Raw genomic sequence first — 19345 nt, 5'->3', positions numbered from 1 at the left:
GATGACCTAATCGGCCATCAGTGGGAATAGAGGCTCCTTGGTCTTCCAAACTCCATATGACCTAGCACAAGGCAAGGCCTGGGCCAAGTAGTGGGAGTAGGTGGGTAGGGGAACAGAGGTGGGGGGAGGGGTATGGGAATCTTTCGGGATAGCATTAGAAATGTAAATAAAGAAAATAATAATTAAAAAAAAAAGACATCAATCAATCACACAATCTGCCAAGAAGTTAGACAAACAAAATCAAATAGTTAAGTAAAGACAGAAGCATAAAATGCTATATTGGTAAAAGCGAAATTCCAATAAGGGATGGAGGTTTCCAAGCCCTGCGTGTGTGTGAATATGAGAGATGACTGGGGAATAAATACAATAAGAGTCCATATGGGACTTCTTCATATCTATGCCCTCTTTATACTGTGCTCAAAGGAGACAAACATAGTCACAGGCAGATGTAGAAAGAGAAGGCACCACGGGAGAAAAAGCCAGACACAGTGTTTAATGGTTGTGTACCACATCTGTCTTAACCTGGATGTAAAAATAATAAGGAAGAAACACAGATATGTGTCATTAAATGGTGACATAGACAACAGCTCATCACTCAAACAAAGAGCCCCAATTCCAGGAATCCCCATCCCTCAGGATTCTATCCTCTGTCCCTCTACCAGTGGCACAAGGGGCCCTTTAGGGTGTTACACTTTAATGCTGTAACAGAAAGCTGTACATCAGAGGAATTTCAATTCACTGTGTCAAGCAAAACAAAACTGAACATTCTCTTATCTATATCAATATGTTTCCCATGGATGAGACACAACTTTTATTACTTGCTAGACTGAACATAGCTGTTTCCTGTATAAACTGGAAACATGATCTTTATTAGAGGCTGTGGGACTGAGGGTTTAGGGGAAGAGGGAGAGGGAGAGAGCCCACATCAGGCCAGAGTTCCTGTGCTGTGGGCAGATGGACTTGGGAGGACTGCCAGACATTTTCCACTTGGCCCCAGGTGGGCATCTGGCTGTGTGAAGCCACTGGACCCCACTTGGGGGGTGGATGGACAAGGGTTAGTCCGCATACCAGGTACTCAGTCTCCTGCATCCCATGATGGAAATGACAGAGTAGATGAGAAAAGAATAGGGGTCCTGAGGTTACACTCTTCTCCAGAGGGGAAAGGAAGAGGTCCAAGGGAGAGGGGTTCCCATGCAGGTGAGGGTCCTTGGTCTAGGCCTTGATGAACAGAGACAGTCTATGGTTTTAGACCTTTATTGTAGAAAGGCAGGAGGAAAGAGAAAAGGGAGAGGGGGAGAGAGAGAGAGACAGAGAGAGAGAGAGAGAGAGAGAGAGAGAGAGAGAGAGAGAGAGAGAGAAAGGCTAGAGAGTAAGAGGGAGATAAGGAAAGTAAAAGCTTAAGAGAGCAAGGAGGGGCCAAGCAGCCCCTCTTATAGTGAACTGTGTTATCTTGCTGGTGCTAGGTACTTGGGAGGAGTCTAGCCTGAAGGTCAGAAGCTTGGGACATAGTCTATGTGACTACTAACCACATGCTTGTCCTGTCGAGGCTGTGAGGGTGGTAACTTTAATAGGATCCAGGGGTCTAGGAGATATGAGGGAATGCCTTTGTCCCATGTAGGTGGGAATTACCACCACCAAGGTTCTACCTCAGCTCAACTGGAGACCAGGCTGTGTGTGCATAGCCCATTGCCCCACAAGAGGCCATGGAGGCAGCAGGATGAAAATGGCCTAGGGTCATCTCCTGGTCTTTATCTCAGATAAATGTCCACAACTATGTCTCTAGATCCAGATAATCATGATGGAAACCTGTCCATGAAATGTGATACCTAGAACCCTGGAAGTTTATGCTAAATAGAGAATGTGCCTATGACATTATAGCTAAGAGTAAGTTCTCTGCCATCTCTGTCATTTTGGTTGTGATACTGTTTATTATTATCTCTATATATCATAATGGAGGTACTCTCAGCACATCTGCCCTGTATGAACTGCAGTTACATGGGTGAAGCCTGATGTAATATTTAAGGGCTTTCTCAAAGCTTGGGCTTGTTCTTTCCATGGAGACATGAATTGAGACCATGTCCCTCTCTTACCTCTAGTCCTCCTCTTCCATATAAAAAAAGTCATCATTGCTCCCATAAGTAGAGCTCCAAGAACCATAGCAATATCAATACCCATGAAAGGGATGAAGGGTTTAGGAGACTCTGGGAAGTAAATGAGTAAAAGGAGAGTGAGAGTCTGACATCCAGCTCTCTGTCTTGACCTTTTTTCCTTTGTCCCTCTAGACTCCACCTCCTTCTCAATGGTCTCTGTGCTCACTCACCATCCATAACCCATCTCTGGATGATTGGCTCAGATAGCAATTCATGATTTACATGGCATGTGTATTCATGTTCTTTCCTAGACGTAACCCCCACAGCTGCCCCCTTCTGGAAAGTTCCATCCACAAAAGGCCTGGTCTCTAACACCACCATGTCCTAGGTCAGGTTGCTTCCTTCCCTCTGCCAGGTTAGGGTGATTTCAGGTGGGTAGAAGTTGAAGGCCCAGCACCTCAGGGTGATTTTCCTATCTGGTCTGATCTTATAGGTCACATGTATTTTAGGGGTTTCTGAGGGAAACAATTGGAAATTTAAGGCATTTTTGCATTTATCCTAGGCCATCATCAATGCTCATGGAACTTTGTGTGAATGGACAAGAGAGTTAGCTTGAAGAAGATGTGCCAACCCCACAGAGCAGTATAAACGCAGGATATGGATGGGGTAATCTATTCCTGGGAAAGTTTCAGAGTCAACCTAAGCCAGCACAGAACAAGAGATGCTGTATCTGCAACTAGGGATATCGACTTCAGGTTCTGATTGGAGGTGATGAAAGACTGGGAAAGACCATGGTCAGACCTCAGAGAGCAAGACATTGTGCATGGACCATGAATGTGTTTGAGTGTGGCCCTGGTAAACAATGCAAGTGGAAGGAACTGCTGCTTAATTCACACACTGAACTGTGCTGAGAGAAGCCTTAGCCCTCTGGAGAGTTTTTCTGTCTAGTTGAACGCAGAAACCCAGAAACACAATTCTCCCTTTGATGCAAGACTGAGTTAGTATTCCAGCTGCTTTCTGCTGAGAAGTAATCATCAGGGAAAAGGAGCTACAATCTCAGAGCAGATGGGGGCAGTTTCTGTACTTACCTGTTCTCAGCAAACTCTTCTTCCCAAGGTTCAGGAATCCATTGACCACGTCCACACATGTGTCCATCAGGTAAGTATTGCCTTTTCAAAATTTTCTTTCTCCCACTCTTCCTTAAGCATCTCAGGTGCCTTGACAAACACTATCAGCATCTGCAGATCCTCATTCAGTGCTATGTAATTGTGGTAATTGAATGTTAATTCCATGTGAAACACAATCTCTGATTGACTTGGCAGCCATACCTGGTCTCGATTGTGTGATATCCTGGAAAAGACCTCACTCTCAGCCACTTGTACAGAGCAGGTTACTTGTTGTAAATCTTCAGTGGGAAGCCCATCCCATGTGATTTTTCCTAGTGGATTTGAACTTGGATTTAAACTGCACAGAAACTCAGGTCATTGACTGAGATGTCTGCATAATAACCTAATAACCATGGCCTAATAACCATGGATCATATTTTCTGGGTATAAAGCCTGGATATAGACATATGGACAAACCCATGGTAGCTTTATGTTTGGAATTTCTGCTTGAGGTTTACTTACCAGTCATGCTATCATTGTACATGTGGAGCATTTTCTTCACAGTGTCTTCCAAGACCATTAATTCATGCATGACTTTCTTTGTTACAACCTCCCAAAACTCTGCATTCTTCACATTCATCCATGGTGCCAAGCTCTCTACCCTCTGACTCTGATCTACTGTTGAATCCCATGATCTTTGTATTATCCACATAGCTGACAAAGATTGACTGGGGTTCCAGAGGCTCAGTCCATGACAGGAGTGTGTACTCAAAGCTCAGAGTATGGGAACCTAGATATAGTGCGTCTTTAAATCCCCACTATCCACCTAGAACCTAATGCAAGTCCACAGGAATGGAGGTATCAAGGGGAAGGATGCAAAATGGAGAAGGGAACTGAAATTCTGGCTGGTTAAGGAAGAGATATGCTTTCTACTTACTACTCCCCCAGGTATGAAGTTCCCCATGAATGATTCTTTCTCTTCAATGAAGTTACTCTCAGCATGTCTGCCCTGTATGAATTGCAGCTGTGTGGTTGAAATCTGCTGTCATGTGACAGGGAACTCTCGAAGTTTGGTCTTGTTGTTTTGTTTTGTTGTGTTGTGTTGTGTTGTGTTGTGTTTTGTTTTTTCAAGACATGGTTTCTCTCAGTAGCCCTGGATGTTCTAGCGAACAGAGATGGGAACTAATCAGTCTAATACATAGAAAAATGAATTAGGGGAAATTCACTCAGTAATTTTGCTATGGATGTTTTAATAACACATAGGAGTCTGCCTAAATTATTGAGGTACTGTCAAAGTCATATTAATAACTAATAGAGGTTTTTAAATCCATTGTGGCATAGACCTCATGCCTTCAGGAAGTCATTCTCAAGATAAATAACATATTCAGGCACAGATTGGTCCTGTACATGCAAGCAGTAACACAGCCTAGGGCTATGGCCAGAATCTATTCTTGGGCCTTTAGTGCCAGAATTGCTATAAGAAAGAAAGAGAGGTCTTTGAGGAACCACTGGCCTGATAAAAATCGCAAGCATTAGAATTTAAAAACCTGTATGTCACCTCTAATAGGAAGAACTCTTCTTGGACCCACAAAGGATATTGTGACCCCAGGTGGCAGTTATTTCATGCTATCTTTGATGAAATAAGAGTCTTACTACAGAGCTACTAGACTAGATAGTCTAAAAAAAAACAAATTGACCTTGGAGACACACAGAAATTCTAAGTATGTATAGAAGTTTTGAGAGTAAAATGATCTAGAATTGCAGACATATTGGTCCCTGATGTGGGACTCACAGACAGTTGTGACTCAGGCCAGGAGGACATGAATCAGGGAAAGCAACTTGTCCCCAGACACTGTTTTCAGCATTCCAGGCCCAAGACCTAGGTGAGAATGAGGAGGCAGGTTCTAGTTCTCAGGAGTTAATCCTCCCATTACCCAAGTCATCATGTCTGTGCCTCCTATTGGAAATTTCTAGAGACAATAATCACCTAATTTAGTAGAATGTTATAAAGTGAAGGGAGAACTGTCCTCACTCAGCCTTCACCCCTAAGAAAAACTGAGGACCCCCATACTCTGAACTTTTCTGATCTTAGCTCTACAACCATATTGTGAGTCCAGAGTTCAGCAGGGAATGATCTCTGTACAGAGAAACTAAGGATCAGACCAGCAGTGGGGCATCATTCAGGATACTGCATTTCTGCTTTGACTCAGCTGGACTCTCCCAGTTCTCCCACTTGAGAGCTGGGATCTGAAGTATCACCAAGTCTAACTAGAATTTACATTAAAAAATAGGAAATGGTACCACCTAAAAATTCTCAGAGAACTACAAACAGACTCAATCTGAAAACCAGTCTTGGGGAGTGTTCATGCCGGGAAAGCAAGGAGTAGGTAAAAATCATAGAGAGTATGGGTAAAGAACAGGTCAGGTTATTGTTGACCAAAGAATTTAGTATGGCCTCAAGTGAAGGTGAGCTCTGAGCTCTGAGCTAATATTTGTAGGACAAATCCCAAATGCTCCTATACACATAAAACCTAATGCTAAGCCTTTGACAAAAATATGAAATCTGACACATCTGAACCCACAGCCCTTGGACTCAACAGGGAGGGCAAAACTCAGGTACAGACGTCTTTCTCATTCTGCCTGACCATTGCCTCCTGTTTCCCACCCTCCTATGCAACAGCTATAGAGCCATAGATACTTCCCCAGGGCACAGACTCAAACTATGGCATCAAGGTAAGATCAGACTTTTAAATGATTCCCATAGGAGCACACATCTGCCAAGGGGAGTGTTGTATTTTATTTAAAAAAGGAAAATGATACGTTTTGTTGAACCTGGTGTGGTTAGGTGGGGAGAGAGCCTGGGCAGGCCCAGCATGGACAGTTCACTTCCCACACCTGCCTGAGGTACCAGATATAAGATGGGTAATGTAGAGTGTAGAGTTTCATTTGAGGACATGGGAAGAGGAGATAAGAGTAAGTGGAGGCAGAGAAACACAGAGAGGGGAGAGAGACAGAGACAGAGACAGAGACAGAGACAGAGACAGAGACAGACAGACATATATATAGACAGACAGACAGACACAGAGAGACAGAGACAGAGAGACAGAGAGTGGGAGAGAGAGAGACAGAGAGAAGCCAGGCCAGAAAGACTTGGAGGCAGAGGGAGGGAAAGAGGGGGAGAGAGGGAGAAATTGGACAGAGTGACAGAGAAAGAAAAGGTATAGAAAATAAGATAGAGATTAGGGGACAAACATCCCCTTTTATAGCAAGCCAGGCCTACCTGGATATTGCCAGAAAACTGTTGGGCAGAGCATTGGACACAAGAAAGGATCAAATCAAGGAAACCTGGGTCCTCTATGTCATAGATTAAATTGTCCACAGCATGTTTGTTTGATGATTTTAAAAGTTTCCCGATGAATGTGCAAAGTACTGGGCTGCATATCTGGATCTTGAGAATCTGAAGATGGTCATGATGGTGTCAAAAAAAGACATTGGAGAGAGTAACTTACCTTTCTCACCTTCTGTCAGATCTGTACTTAGTGTCTTAGGGACATGATATGCATGTGCACTGACAGAGCAGCCAACTCCATCCTAAATTTATTCACATCTCTATCATCTCTGATCACTAGGAAGCTAAGGCTTAGAGTAGGTGGGCTGAGCCTCCTAGGAAAGACCATGACATAACAGTGACACAATGAAACCCCAGGATCAGGCCTCAGAGCTGGACACTCCAATGAAAGATATGGGGCCTTTGCTTTCCTTTTGTACATTGATTGATTCTGTCAGCCAGATCAGCATCTAGCCTAAGACTCAGAAGGATCTTGTCAACAGACATTTACAGGAATCAGGGTAAGCAACTTGTCCCCAGACACTGCTTCCAGGATACCAGGGCCCAGAGCAGATTTGGAGGTGGGGAAACAAGGCTCTTGAGAATTGACTCCTAGTACTTAGTCTTTCCATAGCATTTCATGTCTCTGTACCTCCCACTGGGAATTCTTAGAGAAGCCAGTCAGCCTCATCCTGTAGCTCAGACTTTTATTGTGAATAACAACCACTCTGGACTAAATCACTACCATCATTTAGGAGGAAGATGTCATCATCCCTAGCCCTCCTTTCTGCTGGCAGTAACCCTGGCCTTGCCTAGACACTGGCAAGTGAGTGCAGAACTTCTGAGAAAGAACCTCATTCTGAAGCTGCTTGGACAATGTACAACACCATAACAGGCAAGGGAAGCTTAGCCTTGACCTAGCCTTGTCAGATGTGCAAGGCTCTCAAATTAGCCTATTCCTGCCTGGCTTTCTGTATCACCCAGGTCCAGACATCTGTGTCCTTTCTACCACCCAGGCTAGAGACTTTTTTCAGCTCCCAGGAGGAGGGTAAGATACCATTACATGTTGGTTTTAGGCTTCTACAGGTACTTCTGAGACTGGTCTTCTGCAGCCCTAGTTCACGATCAGTGGTAAGAAATATAGATTGTGGGGAACAACAAAACTTAAAGGTGAATGGAAGTATCCCCTCCACTGACCACCTTGTAGTGCTATACATTTGGTACTTTGCTAACTTTGCCCATGTGGCACTTCTTAAAGGTTGGTTTCCGTGTGGATTTGAGAAGATCACTATCTAAACCACGAGCAAGCAACCTTTCCTAATCCAAACTCCATTTTCAGATAATTCCTCAGTAGGTGGTTGTGATTCTGTCAAATTGTTCCACACACTGCACTCCAGCAAAGAAAAGCAGGTAAATACCGTTACTCTGGGATGGGAAGAAAGGCTTAGCTCTTAAAGAAGCAGCAGACCTGGGTTCATTTCCAAGCATTGTCAAAGAGCCACTCTCAACCTCCCATTATTCCAGCTCCATAGGATTAGATGATGTCTTGCAGATTGCAAAGTCATCTCCAATTGATTTGAATGTACCGTACACACACAAGCATACACAGAAGTGTCTTTCTTCAAAACATGCTTCAGTTAATTGTGATGATGCCATACATGGCCAATTATTTGTGCTACCCTGCTTTTATACTGCTGTGAAATACAGGACCAAAAATAACTTTAGGAAGAAAGAGTTTATTTCATCTGACAAATCCCAGGTCACATTTCCACAGTGAGGTAGGCATTCAAGGGAGGAACATGGAGGCAGGCCCATTCCATGGAGAACTGCTGCTTACTGTCTTGACCATCCTGCTTTCATATATAATCCAAGAGCACCTGATTTACAGACTTGGCTAGAGACAATCTTATGAAGGCATTTTCTCCGTCGAGTTTCCTTTACTGTTTAAATAAAGCTGGTGTCAAATACACAAAACTGAAACAACAGGCATGACATGGTCTTAATATAAATGTCCCCTACAGGGTCAAGTATTTGTTTGTTTTTTCCCGTTCTGCTCAGGCTTGGGGGAAGCTATGAAACATCCTGATGTGGAGTGTAGCTGGAGGAATCCTTCATGTCTTGAAAATCTGCTCTCAGAGATCACAGCTCACATTGAGGCCATGCTAAAACCCCTAATAAGGAGTCACCTGACATGTCCCTCACCCATACTCTAGATGATATTTCAACTACCTCTTCCATGCCTGGAATCAACACTGTCCCTTCTGATTCTGGTGTCTTTCTTTTTTTACCACTTAACTCATACTACTCAAAATTGGTTTGCAGTCTTAGCCTGTTTCTAGTTTTCTGACTGTTTCTACATGATACCATTTCCTATTTTTACATACTAGACTTTAAGAAATATTAATTGGATTTAGTGATAATTGAAGAGCACAATTTTCCAATTGGGAAATAGGGAGAGCCAGTTAACTTGAAGCAAAAATGTAGTTTTCTACATAATTCACCTTAGCCTACCTTAGCCTTGAGTCCTCTGTGAGGCTCTTTCCCTCCTGAACTCAGGACTCATGCATATGGTTCTGGATCAAGGACATGGATCAGAAGAGTTCAGGGGGCACAGATTCCTCATTGTGCTTTAGGAGTTCAGGCTGAGCCAGGTCTTGTTTCAATTCACTTTATAATGTTCAGGTTCATTAGGTGATTGATGTCTCTAGCAGTTATCAGTATGAATGACAGACGTGATGAGATGTGTAATGTAAGTATTAAATCCTAGAATCTAGGAACTCTAGAGCCTGACTCCTTGACTCTTAGGGTTAGTACCCTGGAAGTAGTATTTGGGTACAAGTTACTTTGCCCTGACCCATGTCTTTCTGCCTGAGTCACAAAGTCCTTCTGAGTCCAAACATAGGGACTATTATGTCAGGAATTATAGAACATTTAATTTTAAATATGACTATATATGTCTATATATACTTAAAATTTATGTGTATTACCAAGGTAAATTTTCTTCTGTCTTCTATATTCATCCATACTTACTATGTTGGGAACTGAAATTTGAGACCTTATTTTATTGAAAATAATATATAATAACTTTAAACTAGGTCACAATAAGTCTTGTGAATCCACAAATCCTATTAATGGGGACTAGAATGGTTTTTTATTTTCTTTTTCTCCCTGTGATTTTCATCTGGCCAGTGGCTCCTCAAGCATGTCTCTTTGATTCTAATACTATAGGTGGGATACAGTGCACATGGCTAGAGTCTGGCATGAGCCCTAGGAGACCCTATGTACTTCTCCCATTTGTTCATTCACTGAATCTGATTTTCATCCTGTGAGTCATATTCTTCATTGAAGTGCCTGAATCTAAATGGAATTCCAGAGATCATGCCTGGATATCTTGTGATAAAACACCACACGGATTGTCAAAGTGGGTGCAGTCAGAGATGAACTCTGATCATGGTCAAGGTTGGACTCTGAACCTCCATGTTAGAGCAAGGAGATTAGGTTATCAAAAATACCTTTGAAAGCATCAGGATTGAGACAGGAGCTATGTGACTGAGCCATTATGTTTCTTAGACACAACTTTGTTTACATAAAACCTACTTTTATAAGAAAAGCAAAAATTAATTCAGATTTTTTGAATTCACATGGGCATACTATAGCTATGCCCAACATATACCATTGAGTTCTTAAATTATTTGTCTAATGCTTTACTTGAAAACAGGTCCTCAGCCCAGGTTGGTCTTGTACTTGCATACATCCTGTGGACAAAACCTCTTCTCTGGTGATATTCTAGACATGTTATATTACCTAAGGCTATCAGAAACCAAGGTTTACCTCTCACATCTTTGATATAATAGCACAGATATCTTTTCTGGGACAATGACAGAAATACTTCCTCATATTGTCACTAACAGTTAATAACAGGATACAATGATACCAGAGTAATATGCAGAAATGAAAACAAGAATAATCCAAGTTGAAAACAAAATCTAAATGTCTCCTGATTTAACATTAGACTGAGGCCTGACCAGACTGACTCTCAATGAAAGAATATAACAGACACTGGACAAGGCCCAAAAAATTCTTAGATGTTTTGATCACATAACCCAGAAAACAGGTATATTAGAAGAGTGGGATTTGGAGAAACCAAAGTAATGACACAGGTGGAAAGGGACAATGGAAAAGCCCAGCTGGACCCAGCAAAAACTGTGCATAGCCCAGGGTTCCCTTGACTCCACACTACAACCAATGCCATTGTGCAATGGATGTAACACATCAAACACAAATTTCATAAGTTTATCAGCCTTTATTTGTTTCCATCAAGTTTTACTCATGTTTAGAACATGAATCATTCAAATGATATGTCAGCATGTTGCACAACCATATACAAATGCTTAATTCTAATCAGGGATGGAGAATTCCCCGCCCTAGTAATAGCTAAATTCTAATCAGGGATGGAGAATTCCCCGCCCTGCCTGTGTTGGAGTATGAGAGATGACTGAGGAATACACAAAGTAAGGATCAGGATGGGATTTGTTGCTGCCCATGACCTGCTTATACTATGCTCAGAGAAGGCAGACACATAGTCATAGTCAGATGTAGAAAGAGAAGGTAACATGGGAGGAGAAACAAGACACTATGTGGAATGGCTAGGTACAACACTGAGACATATACCTTAACCTGGAGGTAAAAAAGAACAAAGAAGAAATTTAGATGTGTGTCTTTAAATGGTGAGATAGTGAACAGTACATCACTTACTCGAAAGGTTCCAATCCCAAGAGTCCCTATTCCTCAGGGTTCTATCCATTGTCCCTCTCAGGGGTGCACACCAGGCCCTATGGGGTGTTACTTTTTAATGCTGAATCAGAAAGCTGGGCATCCTATGAATTTTACCTTGCTGTGGCAAACAAATCAAAACTGGTGTGCTCTTTTCTATATTAATTAAGTTTCTCATGGATGAGCCATAGTATAATCAATGTCTAGACTGAACATAGCATTTTCCTGTTTAGCCTGGGAACATGCTCTTGCATTAGAGGTTATGGAGTCAGGAGGATGAAGATGACCAAAGGGATCTTCTGGTCTTGATCTAAGATAAGTGTTCATAACTGTGACTGCAGATCCAGATAATCATGATGGAAACCTGTATATGAAATGTGATATCTGGAACCCTGGGAGTTTAATCCAAATAGGAAATTGTCTTTGGCATCTTAGAGTTGAGAAGGAGGTCTCTGTCACCTCTGTCATTGTAGTTATGATTCTGTTTATTCTTTCTGTTATGCTTCACAATGAAGGTACCCTCAGCATATCTGCCATTTATGAACTGCAGCTGTGTGGATGAATTTTGCTGTCATGTGGCAGGGCTCTCACACAGATTGTAATTGCTATTTCCCTCAAGACATGAACTAAGGTCCTTCCCCATTCTTACCCCTAGTCCTCCTATTCCATATCAGAAAAGTAATCACTACCCCCAGAAGCAGATCTAAAGAACAACAGCAATAACAATAAGCATGATGGGAAAAGTTGGCTCAGGGGGCTCTGGGGAGGAAATGAAGAAATGCAGAGTGAAAACACTAACTTGCAACTCTCTACCTTGACCCAACTGTAGCTGTCCCTGAGTACTCCCACTCTCTCAGAATTGTATCTGTGCTCACTTCAAGTTCTTACCCCATCTTATGGAGATGGGATCAGGCAGCCTTCATGATTCACATGACAACTGTATCTATGCTCTTCTCCAGAAGGTACCACAACATCTGCCCACTTCTAGAAGTTTCCATCCCCTGAAGGCTTGCTCTCTGGCACCTCCATGTCTAATGTCTGCTTGCTTTCATCTCTTTCCCAAGTCAGGGTGATTTCAGTAGGGTAGAATTTGAAGGCTGAATACTTCAATGTGATTGTCTTGTTGGGTCTGACATAAGAGTCACATGTATTTTAGGAGTATCTGCAGGAAACAATCATAAATTTAAGGCATCTGGCATTCTTCCTGGGGATCAACCAATGCACATGTAACATTGTGTGAATACAGTAGATTTAGCTTGGATAGGTGCCAACCCCACATAGAAACCTAAACTCAGGACATTGATGAGGTGATCTATTCCTTGGAATGTTTCAGAATCAACGTGAACCAGGACAGAGGAAGACATAGTGGATCTACCTGTAGGAGTATTGATTTCTGGTTCTGACTGAGAGGAGATTAAAGACTCAGAAACACTGGAGATAGACCTCAAAGTCGTTTTACACAGACATTGACAAGCCTGAAAGAGATCATAGATCACAAATTAAATGGAAGGAACTGCTGCTTAATTCACAAAATGAACTCTCCTAAGAAATTGCTTAACACTAGGGAATCTCTTTCATGTATATACAGGAAACAAAGAAGTTCTTTTTCCCCTTTGTCACAAGAGAGAGTGTTTCAGCTTGTCCCTGATGAGGAGAAATCCTCAGGGGACAGGAGCTCAAGTGTTAGAACAGATGGGGCAGTGTGGTTTTTTTTTTTTTTTTTTTTTTAGTTTTCTCAGCAAAAATGCTTTCCCATAGTTCAACTCTCTGAAGGATAAGTCCACCCAACTACTCAACAGGTAAGTCAGCAAATCATGTGTAACACCTGGCGAATCCCATAGTTTCTTGCATATCTCAGCAAGAACTTGCCAACTGGGGTATATGTCCTTGGTTCCTCATTCAGCCTGATGTAATAATAATGGTCATTGAAGGCTACTTCAAAGAATTTATGACTGAAATCACCTTAAAGCAGGACATAGAAGCCATACCTCCTCTGGATCATGTGATATTCTGAAAAATAACCCACTTTCAGCTACTCCCACACACCCCAGCAGTTGATAGAAGCATACAGAGAAATTGTCTCTTTGATATGCCCTTTCTAAGTGGACTGCTTTGATCTTAAAGTGGATAGAAATTCAGAACATTGTCCTTTGGCTCTCTTGAGCCATGGGTCATATTTTCCAGGGGAAATACTTGGGCATGGAGACTGGGACCAACCTCATGGATAGCTGTAAATTTGTGGTTTGTGATTGAGGCTCACTCACCAGTTGCACTGTAGTTGTAGATTTTGAGCATTCTGTGCAGGAACACTCATAATTGCTGAAAATAGGCAAGAAAGGCATATGTTCTATCCTTCCAATCCTCTGGTTTCTTTATCTATCCATGGTGCAGAGTGTTTCATTTACTGAACATCTTCTCTATTGTTGAATCTCTCAAATTGTGTGTCATCCAAAAAGCCAACACTTACGAACTGGGGCTGAGGAAGCCGAGGCCAGGTGAAGTTAGCTTGGTAAAAGCCAAGAAAGTGTCAATCTAGATATAGTGAGTCTTTAGATGTTAACCCCACACTAGGATCCCATGTAGCTCCACAACACAGCCCCTAGGAATATCTGTGATTAGAAAACAAGGGGCATGGGTAGGATATAAAATGAAGAAGTGAATGGAAGTTCTTGATGGGCTAGGGAGAAGACAGAGTTTCCTGGTGCTCCACCTCTAGGGATGGACTCCTTTATTTGATGATGTCCTTTCCTTATGGAAAAACCCCACTCACCCTCTGGTCACAGCCAGCAGTGCCAGCAGTAGCAGGGGAGAGACTAGGTAACAAAGGTCTTCATACTGTGTGAAGAATGGAGATAGAGACACAGACTCTGGTATTACATGTTCATTTCATTATCATGAAAGGAGGAGCCTAATTGGTTTCTCTTAAGAATTCCCAAAGGTATTGATAGAGGCCATTTGGGTTGTTGATGGAAAGATGGATGCCTGGAAGAGAACTCTTTAGGGTCCCCTCCCTTTGCAGCTCAAATACAGCTGAAATGCACTTGCATGAGTGCATTTCAGTCATGGATTCTTAGAATTCTTAGGCATCACTGGGCCCTGTAATATCTCAATGAATGGAGAACTTGGACTATAGTTGGGAAGAGAACTGAGAGGCCCAGACAATGGTGGGATTGGTTAGATTATGCACAAAATGTGAGGACTTACCTGGAGTATGATTGTGGGAAGTCATTCCTCTCACAGCTGGACTATGGGAAGGAAATTTTGCTTAGAATAGGTAAAGACAAAAAATGCTCCATGTTCTGTGAGACTGGAGCTCTTGTCCTAAAAGGATACATCCCAGAGGGCTAAGCCTTCATTTAGGACAGTTCATTCTGTCAGTTCAACAGCAGATCCTTCCATTAATTTTTGAACCGTGACCTCTCTCAACCCTGTTCAATGTCCACGCACAATGACTCTGTAGTCCTACTCCAGTGTTTCTGATTCTGCCCCTTCACTACATCAGTATAAGAAGTCCATATTCCTACAGGGAGATCAATCATCTCCTTTTTTCTGGCTCATGCTGAATCTGAAACTTTCCAGATTACCCTAGCCATACTATGAATTTAGGCTACTTTGTGGTGTTGGAACCCCAACTTCAAGACAACTCTCCTGTCCATTCATAAAAAGGAAAGTTGAACACTGAAGTATCCTCAGGAAGACTACAAAATGCCTTAAATTTCCAATTGTTTCTCTCAGACAGAGGTGGTATTACTAGGATTCTCAGAGTCAGATGCAGGTGCAGGAGGAGGGTACCATGTCTGGAAGATGAGTGTCCAAACCTGAAAGAGAAGGGTAGATAAAAAGAAACTGCCAACATGTGAAAGTCAGGAATCAGGGCCTGGGAGGGTGGTAGGCCTAGGTCTGGGGTACCAAAGATGGAGGGCAGATATTAGTAAATATAATTCAGGAGCATCAGAGTGTAGGCATTAGAGATGTGGAAGTTTAGGTGTGGCCCATTGAGCTGTTTGAGACATATTAAAAGAGAAGACTGCATGTGTGTCTATCATTCAAGAGAATTCAGAGAATATGAGTGGTAGCAAGGACCTCTTGCACCCACAGTTGGGGAAACTGGAGCAGAAACACAGTAAGGCAGCAAACATGTCTCTCATTCCAATTGACAATACCTAGAAACTCCAATTCCCTAATGCTCATGAAGGTTAGAAAGTAACATGATACAAGTCCTGACTCAGTCTGTACTCCTGAGCAAAAGAAGAATCCATTGATCCTGAACTCTTATGATCCTTGTCCGTGATCCAGAACCATAAGCATGCATCATGAGTTCAGGAGGGAAAGAGCCTTACAGAGGACCCAGGGTTCAAAGCAGCTAAGGTGCATTATTGGGAAATTTTAATTTCTGCTTTAACTCAAATGGACTCTCCCTATTCCCCAATTGGAATTGGGCTCTTAAGTATCACCAAATCTAAGTGGTAGTTTATGCAGTCTGTTATATAAAAATAGGAAATGGTACCATGTAGAAATAAACAGAGAACTACAAAAATGCTAAAACTGCAAACCAACTTTGGGTAATATGAGTTGTGTGGTACCAGAAGAAAAAACAGTCTGCAGAGTGAGAGGGGGACAGTGTTCATTTCAGAGATACAAGAGGTAGGTGAAGGTTCATCTAGAGTATGGGTGAGGGATAGGTCAGGTGACTCTTTATTAGGTGTCTTAGCATGTCTTCAATATATGTTGTGATTTCTGAGTGAAGATTTGCAGGACATGAAGGATTCTTCAGCTAGGCTCCAGATCAGGGAGTTTCATACTTCCCCAAAAGCTCCAGCAGTTGAGGATGAACTGAGAAAATAGTTGAGCCTGTACAGGACATTTTTATTCATACCTTGTCCTGGTTGATGTTTTGGTTTTGTCAATTTGCCACAAGTTTCATTTATACAGGGAAAAGGAAACTTGATATAGAAACTACCTTCAATAGTTTTCCTCTAGGTAATATGTAAGGGCCCAACTCACTGTTGGGCATGTTCTATTGGGTTATATATGAAAGCATCAGAGCAACCAAGTACCAGCAGTCTTCCATGGGGTGCTCCAGACTCCTTCTTGTGCCTGTGAATGCCTAACTCACTATTGAAATATGACCTGGGACTTCTCAGACAGAATAAACACTTTCTCCCTCAATTACTTTTGGTCCTAAATTTTTTTCTGTCACAACAAAAGCAAAGCAGACTCAAACAAACAATATTTGGCAATGTATAGAAACTTCACAACTACATAAAACTTGTTTTAGAAAAGGGTACTTGTTTATGGTTAATTTTAGTTTTTATTGCTGTGTATGTTTGTGAGTCTCCAGTACATGCCAATCAATTGTGAATGTCCTTGCAATCCAGAATATAGCATATACTCCCTTGGAGGTTGTCTAACAGGAGGTTGTGAATGGCCCTTTGATGATGCCTGGAAATGAACTCAGGTTCACTGCACCTTTAAAAGCTCAGCCATCCTCCCAAACACAGAGTCTTGAATTTTGCATGTCTTCTCTGCTGAATTCCATGATCTGGAACAATTTGATGCACCTGACAGGTGATCAATAACCCATTGAGGATTAAAATGGTGAAGCAGTACTCCCCCCACCAATGCCCCAAACATTGAGTTTGGATAAGCAAAAGCATCCTGGTTTTTTATTAGATGTGGATCTTATTCCTCAATTGTGTATTGAGACATACAGTGCAGCCCAGACCTGGAGACATTCAACTGACGAGTCCCAGAGTTCCCTCTAAACTTGGAACCCAGCAGCAAGCTTCTGGCAAAAACATCTGAGCCCTGGAACTATGTAAGGAGATTTTCCATTGCAGTGAAAAGAAACCATGATCAAGAGAGTTCTTAATCTCACATCTTTTCCTAGTGCCTGGCTTACATGCTCAGAGGTTCAATCCACTATAATCATGGCATGAGGCATGACAGTGCCCATCCAGTCATGGTGCTAGAGGGGCTGTTACTTCTACATCTGGAATTAAAAGAAAGCAGATGACTTGTGGCCCTTGTGTAGCTAAGAGTAATGTCACAGTCAACTGTGACACTCTTCCTCCAACAAGTAGCTCACAACTATGAAAACAAGGCCAAACCTCCTAATAGTGCAACTTCCTGGGCAAAGCATATTGAAGCCACTATACAGGTTTTGGAGTCAGCTGCCATGCTCCCACCTTGTTGATAATGTATTGAACCTCTGAATGGGTAAGACAGTCCCAATAAAATGTTGTCCTTGATAAGAATTTCCTTGGTCATGGTGTCTGTTCACAACTGTAAAACCCTAATAGAGTGACCATAATGTGGGCAGTTGACACTTTTGAAATACCCTGAGGAATGCACAGAGTTCTGTGCTGTTTGTCTGGGGCATGAGTCTATTTATAGTGTCAGCCTGGTATAATAGGGTTACAGAGATCCTAGTGAGATTTTTGAGTGGGAGCTTACCAGAGATGTATCAGTAGTGCATTGTCTTTCTCATCTCCTGCCACTACAACACTTGACCTTCTCTGGACATGGTGTTCATAGCCACTGACAGAATAGACAGCTTCATCATAATATTCTGGACCCTTCTTCAGAACTCTGGAATCTATGATCACCAGGAAACAAAGGCTTAGTGAGGAGGCCTTAGCACACCATTAAAGTCCATGACATTCCAGTGAGGAAATAAAATCCCAGACTGGGAACTAGAGTAGGACGTTCCACTGAGAGACATGGGCTTTTGCTTTCCTTACCTTCATTGATACAGTCAGCCAAAATTGAAATCTGGTCTAGGACTCAGTAGGATGTCAACAGGACAGGTAGAGCCATCAGGGTAAGCAACTTTCCCCTAGATACTGTTCTCAGGATATCAGGGACCAGAGCATGTTCTGGAGCGGGGAATCAGGCCTCTGGAGATTTCTCTCCTAATATTTAATCTTTTCATGGCACTTTAAGTCTTGATACCTTCCACTATGACTTCTCATAGAAGGCATTCAGAAGCATCCTTGAGTTCTGACTTGTATAGAGAATAAGAACCTCACTGAACTAAATCTGCACCATCATTTAAGAGGTAGACTTTGTTACCCATACATCTTATCTTGCTGCTGGAAACTTTGCTGCCCTGGACTCAGATTCTGACAAGTTAGTAAGGGTCTTCAGAGAAAGAACTTCAATCTGTAGCTGCAAGGACTCTGCAGCACCACCAAAGGAAGGAAAGCCTATCCTTGGCCCAGCCCTATGAGGCCTTGCAGGCTTGCCTTTCTGACTGTCCATGCCTGGCTTCCTGCATCATCCAGGTACAGAATTGTTTAACCCTGGTCACCATCCACCCTAGTGACCATTCATAGGAGGGAAGATGAGGGAAGTGTCCTACCAGCTATGCTATTTCTATGCCCTTTCCTCTGAGGCTGGCGTCCTGCAGCACTGACTAATAATCAGTGGTTGGGTATGTGTAAAACATATAGATTGCAGGAAACAATAGAGATATGGATATGCTCTGCCACTCCAGGCTGAACTCAGATAGGGTATTTCATTAGGTACATAACAATCCATAAGTTCAGTAGGGTATTTGAAACTTGGATTTTCTTACCACTGATCTGGTTGAGTTTTGAGGGCAGAGCTTTCTCCATAATCTGTCTTGCTGTGGGTGTTTTAACAGTTGTATCTCTAGCTCCCTTCTGCTTCTCACCAATTAATGAATATATTTTTCATTTTTATCATGTGTATGACATTTTTGCATGTATATCTATTTTCTATGTTTTGCTTGGTTGCTGTGGATATCAGAAAATGTTTTCAGATCATTTGTTTTTGGAGTTAGATAGCTGTGTGTAGATGTACAAGAGCTAAAGTTCAACCCAAGTCTCCTGGAAGAGCAGTCAGTGATTTGTAGAACTGGACCATCTGACAAGCTTCCAATCTCGCCCAATAATTGTTTCTGTAAGAATTATGCCAATATCCTGGTGCTATCTGTCTTAAAGATGTCTCTGTTTTCTCTCAAATGTTGGGCACCTGTAGAAAAAATAATCTCCACTTTTTAAACTGTGACCTTTTTTTAAGTG

General features: G+C 42.2%; 2 pseudogenes; both read right to left on the bottom strand.

Moving 5' to 3' along the window:
• Positions 1-1995: 1995 nt before the first annotated feature.
• On the bottom strand, positions 1996-8730 carry LOC110315621 (annotated as a pseudogene).
• Positions 8731-11196: 2466 nt separating this feature from the next.
• Positions 11197-18916, bottom strand: LOC110315622 (annotated as a pseudogene).
• Positions 18917-19345: the final 429 nt, after the last annotated feature.

The sequence above is a fragment of the Mus pahari genome, unplaced genomic scaffold (assembly GCF_900095145.1).
Source record: "Mus pahari unplaced genomic scaffold, PAHARI_EIJ_v1.1 scaffold_11919_1, whole genome shotgun sequence".
Classification (NCBI taxonomy): domain Eukaryota; kingdom Metazoa; phylum Chordata; class Mammalia; order Rodentia; family Muridae; genus Mus; species Mus pahari.
The sequence above is the reverse complement of the archived record's forward strand: the minus strand, read 5'-3'. Positions and strand labels throughout refer to the sequence as shown.